General features: G+C 41.3%; 1 protein-coding gene across 2 annotated transcripts in view; it reads left to right on the top strand.

Moving 5' to 3' along the window:
• mtss1lb (MTSS I-BAR domain containing 2b) overlaps positions 1-15,393 on the top strand; it is a 97,657-nt gene that overhangs the window by 15,350 nt on the left and 66,914 nt on the right. The window lies entirely within an intron of this gene.

The raw sequence follows: 15,393 nt of genomic DNA, 5'->3' as shown, positions 1-15,393 counted from the left end.
GACAAGTAGTGTAAAGTGCTTTGAGTGGTCTGCATGACTAGAAAAGTGCTATATAAGGACAAGTCCATTTACTCTATCTGATTTTCATTGGAGTGAAATGTGTTTGCATGGGATTTGTATTTGTGTGTGCATATGAAGGTGATAAGCACAGTTGGTGTACTTATACAGTTACTTACAGCAGTCATTGCTTGTAAAACCAGAAGAAGCAAATCAATATCTGTGAAAAGGCAGAGAGGTGGGTTATGTCACTGATATATAACGATATAATGTGTGAACCAAGGCAAGGAGAGTAAAGAGCAAATGTAAGACCTCAAAAACAAGGAAAACTACAAGAAAGACCCTTGGTAAATGGTGTTGAAGTCTGGTTTCGTGTTTCTTATTCCTGCGACTTTTCACCTCCAAAATGCTGCGTTCATGCTCTGCATCCAGGATGACTGCAGCCGCGCATCGGGGCACCACTGTCAAAGGACACCTTGTGTGCATCTTAGAAACGCCACAGGATTTGAGAAAATGCCGGTTTTGTGATGTCCTGGGAAGCAGAATGGCTTCAGTGTGGATGTCAGCTGATAAATAAAAGGTTACATAACACACACACACACACACACACACACACACACACAAAAATACTGACTACACACCTAAATGTTTCAGCTTGAATTTATTCAAGACATTTCTATTGTTTTACAGTTTTCTACGTTGCATAGAAGAATAAATATCACCATGAAATTGTCACAATAAGACTGTTGGATTGTAATTAACTGCTCAATTACTTTCCAGCTGGTACAGACCAGTTCTGTTGTCACACAACTTTTATTGATTTTAAATTCACTTTGATTTTTTATTTTTACTTCTTGTTTTGTTGTGACTTTATAGATACTCTGTGCTGCATCAGAATATCATTTTTACATTATTTTGTTTCATCCATAAATGCAGATGAAAATTTTGCAATAAAACTAGTCTAGTCTAAACAAACAAGTTGTGCAAGTATTAACTGAAATGTGTCAACTGGTTGCAATAACGACCAGATAGCTGGTAACTCCACAATCACCACAAAATGTAAAAGTGAATTGATCGGAAAAATGTTTGAACTTCTCAAATTCCTTTAAGAACACGTCGTAAATGCCATGAAAGCTCTGATGAACCGTAACACGTTGGGACTGATCCAGCAACCAGCTGTCTTTTCTACAGATCAGTTCATTAAAGCTTCAGATATCGCCAGCAGACATCGGCACACACACCTGCTGTCCAGGAATCTGGCCTTCTTGGTTGAACTATTGATAATCTGGTGGTTTGAATGTTACTTGGTTGCTCAATTCCACAATATGAGGAAAGAAAATTTCCTTTTTTGTGTGTTTATGATTTTCTTTCTCTTCTTTTGCTCAGAGCTGGCAGGTAAATCTGAACTTTCTTTAATAAATGACTGGCAATGCAAGTTGAATATGGATTGTTGTGATTTGCGAATGTTCAGAGACAGAGTGGGGAGTCAAAGTTTTATTGGACATAGTAATAAAGGTAGCATACACCCCCTTTATGTGTGCTGTGATGCATCATGCCTGCAGCGTAGCACCACAGTGTGAGGCTGTGATGATGTGTGGAGTTTCTTACACTGCAGGATATAAAAGCATCAACAATCATTCAAACTAAAATTCAGAGAACCTTATAGTAGTTATGGTAACTGTTTTGTCTTAAAAACATGACATTTTACATTCCTGGACTCGTAGTTGCCGTGCAGCATGTTTTCCTCTGGGACCCTGCATCACTTCACAGCTGAGTTTCACTTTACACACCGCGTCACATGCTAGCAAGCTGATTTAATGCACACTCTGGCTGATTTGTCAAAGAAACAGAAGGGACAAAAGGAAAAGAAAGAAACAGACAGAGCATCAACATTTAACTGACTTTTACTGGCTTGAAAGGTCTCAGAGACGAGACAGGATGTGAGATAGATGCTGAATTAGCCTTCGTTATGGGGCGCCTTACAGAGAAAATCTGACAAATATCCATAGTGCTTGTTTAATGGACTGCTTTCAGTTTCTGATATGTTTACAATCTGATTAAACTAATGGAAAATATAGAATGAAAAAAATGACGATTAAAACTAGGGATGGACTCAATACCATGTGTGTATGTACTCGTACTTGGTATTAATAAAAGTGTACCGATACCGCACTAGTCAACCAGCGCAGATGTGTGTGATGACATGCTTTGGACATGTTTTAAAAGAAATAAATGCCTTGAATGTTAAAATGTGACTTTTTTTTTTTTTTTTTTAACTAAAAGCAAGATCTTTGTTTCAAAAACACATTTATAGTTGTGTTTGGGTAAAATGTGCCAAATCAAAATAAAAATAGTTGCAATTATTAGATCTGTCATGTTATTATATTTGTATTGGTGAGGTAACTTCAGAAAGGATGGGTCATTTATTACAACCTAACGAAATCTTACACAGTTATAACTGCAATGATAATCATAGTCACAATAATGTTCACATAAACAGGTTTGGTATTGACAAATATCGGTATCAGCAGATATTCAAATTTCAGATATCGGATGGGAACTCCCAAACGGTGGATCGGTGCATCCCTAATTAAAACTTATCCCAGACTGATAAAAGAACCAGCCTGCTTGATGAATTTTATTAGTTTCTTTAAGTTTCTGGGTCTGATGCAGCTGGATTGAAGATGGATGCAGAATCGCTCATTAGGGGGCGCCACACTGAGAAAATCTGCCAAAGTTCAGTCGTGTCACTTATGACCAACTGGGAAGATGGTGTGAACGTCAGATATCACCCATCTTCTTCAGACTGTGAAGCACATTTTGTGTGATACATCACACTGCGGAGTTGGCTTCACACCTCCTGCGACTACAACGAATGGTGAAATGGTTTGTGAAAGGACACACCAGCGCAGGATTTGGTTCATTTGTGAATGGGTGGCTTAGAGGGGGCTCATCGTAGCAGCCATATGGTGGAACCGATGTATTTAAGGGGCTTACAGCTTTAAACAGCACCAAGTCCGTCACAGCATTTTATATAGATTGGGGCACTTTTTTTTTTTTTTTTTTTTTTTTAATATTACATAATAATAATATGATAAACACTTTTTATTTTCCGAAAGGTTTTGTTCCTATTGATGCGTCTGGTGACATGGTGGCTACAACAAACACAATCATCCTCCTGTTTAGATTGTTAGATTCTTACTACACTTCTGATCATCATTAGTCCTCCTTCCCTCATTTTTCCATTTCTGTTGTGATACAGCAGCACATGACTGCACACATTAAAAGCTACTTGTACATGTCTGTATGTATTACATGACATCTATTAGTGGTGTTTGTCCAACACACTGTGCAGACAGTCCAGATGTGTAACTTACAGGACGTCTAGGAGCACTTTTCCTGCAGAGGAGACACACAACAGCACACAGATGGTTTCCTCTTTCCCCTCATCACTGTGTTTAGATTGGAATTAACTGCTACACTTCATCAATTATGCAGCAAAGCCGCTTCAATCTCGTCATCCTCACGCTGATTCCCTTCTCTTTAGAACAAACCGCCTGCCAGCGCGATGGAAGACGTGTCTTACTCAGGTGGAGGGAATTATAAAGGAAAGAAGTGTGGCTATGGTGGGAATGTTTACAGCTGACACTAATTAAATCCAAGTTAGAGCGGCTTCCTGGTTACTTCACCCTGATTGTGTCCTGAAAGTCTTCAAAATGAAATCACTGCATGATGAATAGAAAATGCTTCATTTGATAACAGCAAAGTGAACATGACATGGGTGAAACAAACAAATCCAGACGTATCTCATCACCATTATAAAGTAGTTTAAGTATTAATCTGTTGCCATGCTGGTTAAACATATGTCCTGTCATGTAGCTGTAGCACACGTTCAGTCTTCTGTCCTTGCGTCGCAGGTCCGATAACCTGAAGACAGAAGGATGTGTATTGGCTTATTGGGTAAATTAATAAGAAAACAGGAAGTTGAAAAACAACAGAGCCGCTCGCATCAAAGGGAACTTTGCAGCGTACAAGAGAAAGAAGCTACCGAAAAAAATGGTGGTTTATTTGACTGAAAAGCAAGGAAAGAAAAGGACAGGAGGCCATAAGGAGAGTACATTATTTTTCTTTGTTGGTAATACACCAATCCCCAACCTTGACACAAATTAGTTTTATCTTCATTTTGGAAACTCCCAGCCAGTCGATTATGCACAAGAAGCAGTGTGAAATTAGCCTCTTCTTGCATCGCTCTTTAAAAATGTGAATTGGCTCAATTGTATGAAAGAATAAAAAGAGAAAAGAAAATTCAAGTTAATCCCTGCATCCCTCTCCGCCTGCCTCCACCCGTCCCCCCTCTCCCTCTGTCTCTCTTGCTGGATTTCCTCTGTTTTTCTGTCTTGCTGTGGGGGAAACAAAGGGAACAAAAGAACGAGAGGAGACAGTAAGCTTCTCGTCCACTGTAGTGAGTGGTGGAGTGGGGCTCTCAATACAATGCTGGACAGACTGGGTGGACTGGTGCAATGAGAACTAGGCCAGAGGACTGTTGACAGCACCCCAGAGTCCAGAGTCATGACCAGATGAAATGAAGGATTACTGGGGGAATGAACATAAAGGGAAAATAGCTAATATATTGCTCCATATAAGGGATTATTATGGCAGGGAAGAAATAGATGAGAGGGTCCCTGCAGGCTGGCGGCTTTAACACACAGATCAGCTGGAGGGTAAATTACAGTTCAGCTAGTGTTTATTTTCACACACACAAAAGCATCTCTGTGGTTTACTGAAGTGTGTAATGTTTTCAGAAGTATCCAAACTAGCCCAGGTTATCGGTGTGTTTGTTTCTGACACAAATTTACATCCTGGAAAGTCTTCACCAGCTGAGTCATGTGACTTCATCCAACAAGCCAGTCAGGAAAGGCCTGAATATCCCACATTTATCTCATTATCTTTCTGTTTACAATAAATACATCAATCCATGTCATTACTGCTGCTTTGTGAGGTGAGGTTACAGATGGTGTCCTTTAGCACCAGCAGCTGTATTCCTGCTCCAACACACCTGATTCAAATTAAATTTATCCAAAAGCTTGCTAAGTTTTCTGAAGTGACCTATTAATTTCACATGTTTTTAAGCAGGGAAACATCTAAAACTTGCAGGACAGTGACCCACAGGAGACTGGAGTTGAGAAGCCCTGCTTTATACCATCATCTGACCAACAGACGATGCTATAGGTTAGTTCAAGGTTGATTGGCTGAATGTCAGCTGGAGTTGGGAGCCACTCATAATAACCAATTTCGTAACAGTGGCAACAAAGTGCCCAAAACCATAAACAAGTGCAGGTGAAAGAACTGAAGCAACAAACACATGGTATAACCTTCATTATCTAACAGTTTCAGCTGGAAATGCTAGAAACTCTCACCAGACATGACTGGGACAGCTGTATATTCACTTCCTTGTATTCCTAACTTACTGTCTGGTCAGTTATAGGGAATAAAACTAATTTAGACACCAAATGGAGAAAAAGAAAAGAAACTTTAAATGGCAACCGATTGCAGCTGTGGTTTAAAATGTGCCGTTTCATCGGATCATCAGGTGCATCGATCAAACTGCATATTTCTATAAGGCGCAGATGTATGGTGGGTTAGAACTACTGGCATTTAGTGATAAAGAGGAGCAATGAAATGACTTCATATGGCAAGCCTAGTTTTGATTGGACAGGGTATTTGTGGCCAAAATCCTTCCAGACATCAACAAGTTTTCATCTTTGAGTGGATCCAGTGACTTCAGGTGCAGCGATGACCTCCCTACTGGGCTCAATCCCAAACCTGCAACGCCTACAGCTTTCTGTAGAGACTCTGCCATATTAAAGCTGGGGCAGGTAATCCTGCGCATTTATTTTTTTACTCTGGGTGAAGTGGTTCCTCGTCCTGACAGTAGTCTATACATTTTGTAATTGTGAACAATAAGAAATATAGTTAGACCCCTCAGTTTATTGTAAATCTATAAAAACTGACCAATCCAAACGTTCGGGCCGAAATGGTGTTGTTCATTTCTTATGTTTCGTAAACTCCCCTCCACCCCCTCCCGCAGCGCATACCTGATAGCCACACCCTGCATATAAACAGCGTGTTTGGATTAAAATACAAAGTAGTGAAGAAGAAACTCGGAAGGCAAACATGGCTGAGAAAATGCAGGAAGGGGTGCCTCCTTTAAATCTTGCTAGCTCCACCAACATTACCTACCCCAGCTTTAAGGGCCATCCCAAATGACACAATATGGAGGGTGAGTGGACCGCTTAGCCCTCAAACAGCCAGTCTTCAATGCCAAACAACCTGCAGCTGGTGCACCAGTGAAATGAAGGAGGAGACAGTCTTCATGTTAAAGTTGTGCATGTGTCCTTGCATGTTTGTCACACTGACAGAAAATGACAAAAGGTTTAGGAAGATGAAAGGAAACTATCGTGTGTTACTCTATGTGGATGTTTGATTGCATTCGTTCATTTGTTTGACTGGAAATGATGATGCTGAAAGAATCACTTTGTGGAATCACTTGAAAGTATTTAGGGTTTAATGAAGCTCCCATCACTGAAACAGTTGATGAAGAGACGATGTTTCAGCAATGGTGGAGAAAACGAGGAAGCTGCTGGGCGCCGCATGACGGCCGTTTCACTCAGTTGAATTTCACTTCACACTCACAGTCCATGTGTGGCATTGCTAACAAGGAAAAAAGCTAGCAAGCGTGCTCTAAGCAACGCAGTGAGCCTTGGACCATGTAACCGGTGCCACAGCGCTACCATCTTACACTATGGTGTTGCCATGGCGATGAGTGATTTCCTTTTCCGGTAGAGGGTGTCCCATTCCCGGCCATCGTATTTATACCCTTCCCCTCCAATTAAAGAGTCCTCCACAGCTGCAAGTGGGACTTTACTGGGAGTGAAGAGATGGTGTGTGTGGGGTGCTTTGGGATTGAGCACGTGTAACACCGTGTTATATTGTGGGCGTGTCTTCTTCTATGTACCTTGAGGACCTACTGATCCCAAACGGTGCTCAAGCATCTACCAAACAGAGCTGGTGCTCCAGTTTTACAGCTCAGAGCTTCTCACTTCATTCTAAGAGTTGTTTGTCCATTCAGAGACACCGTAATAAAAATGGTAGCCCAAACATGGCTGCTATGTTTGTGGACTCACAGCAAGTTGATATTAATGACTCGCTTCAAGAAAAAACACACAACTGTTATTTTAGTAAAGTAACTAGATACCATGAGCAACAGATATATGATGTATCAGATATTTCTGTCACTGAGATTCAAGCTGAATCGATGGGTGTCTGTAAATTGATCAGAAATACGAGAATCTGTTGCTTATCAAACGCGTATGAGCATCATTCTGTCATTCAGACAGAAAATCAATTTTAAACCAATTCTAATGACCCAGCTGTGACCTTGTGGGCATCAGGAGGTTTTTCTGGATGTGTTTCAGAGGAATTAAATGTGGAAATACGAGGTTTGGTTGAAAACTCCTGTTTTCTCTGAAAATCAGCCTCTTGTGTTGAATTGGAGTCTGTGGGGAGGTAAGTGGTATTGCTGGTATTTGAAGGCGTTTAGCTCAATAGGTGCAGGTCTGTTGAGGATTACGTACAAATGAGATAGACGATGCTTTTTATGTTACGATGGAAATCAGAAAAAACCCCAAAACTATTTAGCTGCAGGGAGAACTCCAGAAACTACAAGCCAAACCAAACCTTGTTTACGTACATTTTTTCTGTCATGTTCTCTTAAGCTATGTTAGGATGCCAGTTTCAGTGCATTTTCATTTTTGTAGGTATTCTTTTGTTTACTACTTTCCCTTTTTACCTGCATAAATCCAGTTTAGCATTCTCTAACTGGAGTGGAGATCAGTGGACACGCTGCACAGATCTGAGGGATGGGGCTCAGGTGGAGACGACAGCGACCTCATTGTCATCATGGCAACCGTTTTTCATGCTGTTCAGGACATCGGAAACACAGCGGTTACATAAGCCTTGTTTCAAAGCCCAGCGATATTTGGCTCGTTTCAATAAAGACATAAAAAAGACTGATCACACTGTACATCACTGGAACAAGCAACTGATCATTTCTTTGTGTATGAAGCCAACAGACAACTTGCTTTACAAGGCCTCCATGGTGCACGATGAAGAAACAATGATACAAGTCTGAAGATAATGGAAACAAAAACAACCGAGGGACTAAACACTGAGTTGTGTGACTGATAGCGATGATCAGCTGGAGCTTGGAACATAAAAACTTTATTATATAACACCACTGAAGATGGCGGAATGACAAGAAGCAAGAAAGGGATGAATCATTGGTTCTGTGTCGTGTTGATGAAAAGAAGGGAGGAAGACGAGAGCCTGGAGTCTCAGACTTTTAGGACGAATGTTCGAGCCAAACCAAAAGTGATGATGTTGTGCTTCCAACGTCGTGTGGGTTGATCCATCAGTCCAACAGCAGCTGGCTGCTCTCAAGTTAAAGTTTCATGTGCAAAACAACACTAAATGCTGATGCAGCGAATGTTTCTGAGCATTTTACCAGTTATCTGCCTTCATAGGAGATAATCTATAAAAAACAGCACTAGTTGAGCATCAACATTTTTATGGCCTGTTGTTGTTGTTGTTGCTGCTATTGTTGACCAAATGGATGCAGCAGAAGATGAATGCCAGTCTGCGCTTTCAGCTATCTTTATTGCAGAAGCAAACAGGACTACAGGAAGCAGGAAGGAAGGGAGGATATGCAGGAAAATGGGAGGTGAAGGATGCATCAAGGTGAAGCGCACAGAGCTGCATGTTTCTTTTATTCAAAGGAAACAGCAAATATTCCAAATCCGTCACCGTTCACGGTCCAGTGCATTAGCTTCTGATTTACTCCAGTTTTTAACCAGAGAAAGACGGCTGTGCTACGATGTTTACACTGGGATGGACAGTACAGTGTGTGTATGCTGAAGCGGTAATCATGCGTGCTGTGCTGAGGTTTTCTGTGACACAGGAAGTGGTGATGTAATAGTACACAAACAGAGAGTTTTTTCACACACTCACTGTCTCCCCGCTCTGAGTCTCTCCCATGCTGATGTGTTTGCCCCTCGGCCACCGTGAGTCCCGCAGTCATGTGAGAGCAGCGGTTACGGCTTTGGTTTAGACATTAGAAAATGAGCGTGAATTTTGCAGGAAGGAAGCATTTTAATGTCTGGAAATGATTTTCCACAGCAGATTTCTGAATTCTCACAATACTATGTTTCACTAAAACCGTCTGTAAATAGATGCAGCTTCAGGCAGAAAGAGTCGGAGCAGTCTGAGCATGCTGAGAGGTCAGAAAAGCTGCAAAACTTGACTGATGAAGATGAAGAAGCACAAGGCAAAAATCTGTCTCACTTTCAGTCTTACTGTGTATTGGACATGCGTATAAAATATACAGATGTATTATTAAGCTTGGATGTAGATGGACTTTTAAGCATTTAGCACGACATGTTTAGCGACTTCTCCTTTTTGACGAATCCAGCGAGATGCATCTTCATTTCCACAAACATTTGCTGGGAAGTTCACGTTGATGAACGTGCCTGAAAGTTTTTACCGTAATAAAAAACATTTCTTTTCAGGTCAATTAAAAACTTCCATGAATTGAATTATATTTGCTTCCCTTCCAGTTTTAATGAACATTCATTCATTCATTCATTTTCTGAACCTGCTTAATCCAAGTAAGGGTCGTGGGGAAGCTGGAAGCTATCTTTTCGGCAGGGTACACCCTGGACAGCTCGCCAGTCTATCGCAGGTTTTAATGACGACGCACCTGGAATTAAAAACCAACATAACTGTTAAAAATGTTTTGCACTGCCCTTTTTTTTTTATTTACATAAAAGAAGGTTAGGCCCAATGAACCACTGAGCCACCGAGTTGCTTCCTGTCATGTCAAGGCCCAGTGTGAAGCTCGAAATTTTAACTACTTACCTATTTCTGAACAGGCTTCCAACAACATTCAGTCCCAGTATTTTCCCAAATGCGTGTCTTCAAAGAGACGAAGCATCGTTACCTGCAGCTGTCCTGTCCTGCACCGGTGCTGCTCCTGGACTTGCTGTTGCCAGATTCATGGGCAGAAACAAGCAACTTGATCTACATACTGAAACTACTGAATTATAACAAAAGTAATCTGAAGTTGGTTCTGATTCATGGATAAAGTCAACACTGACAGGAAGTAATACCCCTTCTATCCGTCCATTTTCTCTCCCTTTTTGTCCAGTTCAGGGTTGTGGGAAGCTGGAGTCTATCCCAGCACACACTGGTTGAGAGGCAGATACACCCTGGACAGGTTGGCAGTTCATCACATGGCAATAATGTTATTTACACATTTATGTGTTTATGTACTGACAGCTATATATATGTATGTACCACCACATATAGATGCTTTCTCCAAATGTGTCTTTACTCAAGTCTAAGGACCTGCGTCCAACTGGACAGTCCACCAACACCTTCCTACGATGTCCTCTGTCTGATTTCTTGCTTGTGTTCTTCTCACTCATATGTAAGTCGTTTTGGAGCGTCTGCTAGATGACTAGAATAGAATAAAGTCAGAGTGAAAATGCCGTTTGCACGACTATGTCTGATTCAGAGGAAGGTCTTAATCAGTTCATGTTGGGTTATTAACACACTTTGTGTGTGTGTGTGTGTGTGTGTGTGTGAGGGAGATGGGTGAATGGCTGGGTGACTGGGGGGATGGTGGTGTCATCACTCTCCAGTCGGCTCTTCTCTCCTGGGCTGAACCACCAGAAATATGGAAATGAAGTGCAGAGCCGTGCATGTCTGCATAGAGGAGGGAGTCACTTATCTCACATTTACACTACTTGTGCGCTGTAGGGTGCTTTAAACACTGCATGGAGAGAGGTTTTTGTGTGTGTGTGTGTGTGTGTGTGTGTAGGGGGTATCTTTGTGCACAGTACCGGGGGAAGTAGGACTGTGATTTCAGACCAAATTAAGCCACATCAAACACGCCACATCAAAGAGTGTACACCCGTTACTGTCTGTGCCAGTCTGACATCTTGACTGGATACCCCACCCCCAACACACACACACACACACACACACACACACACACACATACACACTTTTCCTTCTTATTCCCCCCTTATCTTCTCATTTCCATCTCTCCCCACCTTCAGCAGATCCCTTTTCTCCTACTTCAGGATTTTTTGTTCTTCACTCTTCCTGAAAATATTTTGACTTCATGCTGATACAAATACCCCCCCCACCCCCCCCCCCACCCCCACCCCACGCCCCCTCACACACAATTTGTGAGCACTTAACAGGGTTATAGGTTAACCTGGATCAAGTGTAATGTAATACGATGCTGGGCTGGGGTGGGGGAGGGGGGTGGGGGTGGGGTGATAGGGCAGCCATCCACACTGGAGAAGCGCCGGGTGGATGGGGGGGGGGGGGGGGTGCAGCATCCATTAGAGACACCGCTTCAGCTTCCAGTTGTGTTAATGATCCTGGCTGTTCTCGTCAAACCCTTTGATGCTGCGCGATGCCACTGGCTGTCGAACGCTCGTGTGTGTGAGTGTGTGTGAGTGTTTGTGTTTTGCTAGATGGATTAGATGGCTGCATAGGGAGCAGATGAAGGGGTTTGGGGGGATAAAGGACGAGGTGAAGGGAGGGTGAACAGTGGGAGTGGGGGTGTAGTGTACGGATGAAGGGGTAAATGGGATGTGTGTGTGTGTGCTTTTATGGAAACAATATTAGAGAACTGAGTCAAGACTATAAAGGCACAAAAGAGAACTAAGACTGAAGCACCCAAAAGCCTCGACCGATAAAAGTGATCGACGGCGATTATCATCTCTATTATGATCCATTATTTCTATAAACCTCCTTTTCTAAAATAATATCAACAAATGAATGATTAGTAAAGCAAAAAGTATTTAATCTATATGCTTACTGAAGCTTTAACACGCAGGTGTCAAACTCCAGTATGCTGCTGGTTTTAGTTGTCTCCCTGCTCCAACAGACTTGACCAACATGAATGAATGAATGATGAGAATCTCTCAGTGCAGAAAACCTGCCGGATGTCAGCTTTACCCAGAAGCATTTAACACCCCTGATTTAACATGTCTATGGCTTTTATATCTCAGTTGCCACCTTCAGCGTTGCTGTGGCGTCGTTTAGATATAAAGCAGAAAAACAATCATTCTGCACAGAGACGCATTAAGTTGCATTAATTAAACCATGCTCACGGTAAAGACATTGGGGTTAAGCTGCAACGGCAAGAAAAGCTTGAGGTTCGTGAACCTCACCTGTCTGGCTCATCAAAGGAAAAACAAACAAAATGATCCAGAAAAAAGAAATTCAGGTTTTAAAAATCTAATCATGAATTTATTTATTTAAGTTTTTTTTGGGGGGGGGGCGAAAATTTTACCAGCCAGTAACTTAGCAACTGAAGCATCCACAAATTCATTCATTTATTTTCTGAACTGCTTAATCCAATTCAGGGTTGCGGGGAAGCTGGAGCCTATCCCAGCTGGCTTTGGACAGCTCGCCAGTCCATTGCAGGGCCACACAGAGAGACAAACAACCACTCACACTCATTCCTAGGGGCAATTTAGAGTAACCAATTAACCTAACATGCATGTCTTTGGACGGTGGGAGGAAGCCGGAGTACCTGGAGAGAACCCATGCAGACACGGGGAGAACATGCAAACTCCACACAGAAAGGCCACTGACCAAACCCCTCTCCAGCCAAAGATTGAACCAGTGACCTTCTAGCTGTGAGGCCACAGTGCTAACCACTGTGCCACCGTGCAGCCCATCCCCAAATTATTTCCATTTTTTCAGTCCAGGCAGTTGTTGCGCTTTTTAACATCAGATCGTATTGAAAGCAATTTACAATCAGTGTGATTAATTTTCATCACATTTTAAATTAATTTATATAAAAAACAAAACAAAACAAAAATCCAGTTACATGTATTCAGAAGATCCCATTTGAACATGTTTAATACAACCAAACAGAAACCATTTAGGAGATGAGGTATTTATTTTATTTGTTTAACCTTTAGTCTGTTTAGTCACTGAAGTTTCGCTCATTTACAGGGACAGCGTGTTTACAGCAACAGATCATAAATATAGAACAATAAAATCAAAACAAATATACAAAACAAAATCAGATGATACACAGTCACATAAAAATAACTGAGTGAAACGTGTTTCATCAGCTCATTTTAATATTGAATTCATCTTCATCATTCCTCCATTTTTTAAAGGAAAGTGTCTGATAGCTTAAATATTCATAATCACGTTGCAGTTTTACAATGAAGTCTCAAAAAAGATATGATTTTACTATAGACTGTATATAAAGAGATGGGCGGAGCCTCCGTGACGTCACCCGTAGATTTCTGAAGAGCTGATTTGAAGCTCGGTGGGCGGTTCCTACCATCGCCATCTTGTCTGTCTCGCCCGGAAATACAAATATGGGCAAAGAGGTGGAGCTAACACGGAGTTACCAGGAGCTAACCAGCTAACGGAGGTAAGCGGGCTAAAGCTAAGTCACGTTGTTAACCGGCTAAAAACTGCGGTTGTTCTACGTTCTTCTTACTTGAAGCAAGAGATCAGGTACCTGTCAATCAAAAGGACACGCCCCCTAAATATGCTGAATTTTGAGATTAAATTACTTTTAAACAGGCGAGTTAAAAAAAAATTCACTCCCCTCATAGCTGTCATGAAGGTAAACCTGACCTATTAAACTGAAAATGGATTTTTGAACAAGTCTGTAAACATGTTTATTCCTGCTGTAAACATGTTTATTTCTGCCGTAAACATGTTTATTCCTGCCGTAAACATGTTTATTCCTGCCGTAAACATGTTTATTTCTGCCGTAAACATGTTTATTTCTGCCGTAAACATGTTTATTCCTGCCGTAAACATGTTTATTCCTGCCGTAAACATGTTTATTCCTGCCGTAAACATGTTTATTTCTGCCGTAAACATGTTTATTCCTGCCGTAAACATGTTTATTTCTGCCGTAAACATGTTTATTTCTGCCGTAAACATGTTTTTTCCTGCCATAAACATGTTTATTTCTGTCGTAAACATGTTTATTCCTGCCGTAAACATGTTTATTTCTGCCGTAAACATGTTTTTTCCTGCCGTAAACATGTTTATTTCTGTCGTAAACATGTTTATTCCTGCCGTAAACATGTTTATTTCTGCCGTAAACATGTTTATTCCTGCCGTAAACATGTTTATTCCTGCCGTAAACATGTTTATTTCTGCCGTAAACATGTTTATTTCTGCCGTAAACATGTTTATTCCTGCCGTAAACATGTTTATTTCTGCCGTAAACATGTTTATTCCTGCCGTAAACATGTTTATTTCTGCCGTAAACATGTTTATTCCTGCCGTAAACATGTTTATTTCTGCCGTAAACATGTTTATTCCTGCCGTAAACATGTTTATTTCTGCCGTAAACATGTTTATTCCTGCCGTAAACATGTTTATTCCTGCCGTAAACATGTTTATTCCTGCCGTAAACATGTTTATTTCTGCCGTAAACATGTTTATTCCTGCCGTAAACATGTTTATTTCTGCCGTAAACATGTTTATTCCTGCCGTAAACATGTTTATTTCTGCCGTAAACATGTTTATTCCTGCCGTAAACATGTTTATTCCTGCTGTAAACATGTTTATTTCTGCTGTAAACATGTTTATTTCTGCTGTGACGTTGGTCTTTTTACGATGGGAGTCGATGGGGATTCTCTCCATTTTGCAGCCCCTAGTGGATAAAGGGGAAACTGCAGTTTTATGCACTTCCGCACTTTTTACCGCTTGACTTATGAAGGAACAAAGTTTGCTGCATCCTGCTGTGTGATGATGATGATGATGATGATGTGTATTAACTGACCTGGTCGAAGCCTCTTATAGCGAGGAAAGAAGGACATATGAGGGAGTTGCTGATCATCTACATGAGAAATAAGCCAATCGCAGTTGTTTCCACTGTTCTGTCGCTTTTTTATTTCTGTCAGGCTGACAATGTTTGGCTTCAGAAATAAAAGTACACGGCTCAGATTGTAATGAACATAGTTAGCAGTTCTGGTGGTCGCCGCTGTCAAGTGGATCCAGTTAAACAGGAAAACGTGCTGGGAATCATACGCTGTTGTTTTCTTAACAATTCATCCTGCTCCAACAGTTTGGAGATTTCGTAAAATGTTTCTCCTTTCCGTTGGGACTGAGACGGCCATTTTAGTGTTGCATATTCAGATTTTTTGTCGTTTTTTTCTTTTTGCCTCAGCGGCTCAAAATGGAGTTGGCAGCTGACATCAGAAATCATCCAACATTGTAACCAACACACTGTTCTGTGTTGAAAGCTGACATCACTTTTTGAGCAGGAGCCTG

Source organism: Telmatherina bonti (assembly GCF_933228915.1).
Source record: "Telmatherina bonti genome assembly, chromosome: 1".
In the NCBI taxonomy this organism is placed as follows: Eukaryota; Metazoa; Chordata; class Actinopteri; order Atheriniformes; family Telmatherinidae; genus Telmatherina; species Telmatherina bonti.
This window is presented reverse-complemented; position numbering and strand designations above follow the sequence as displayed.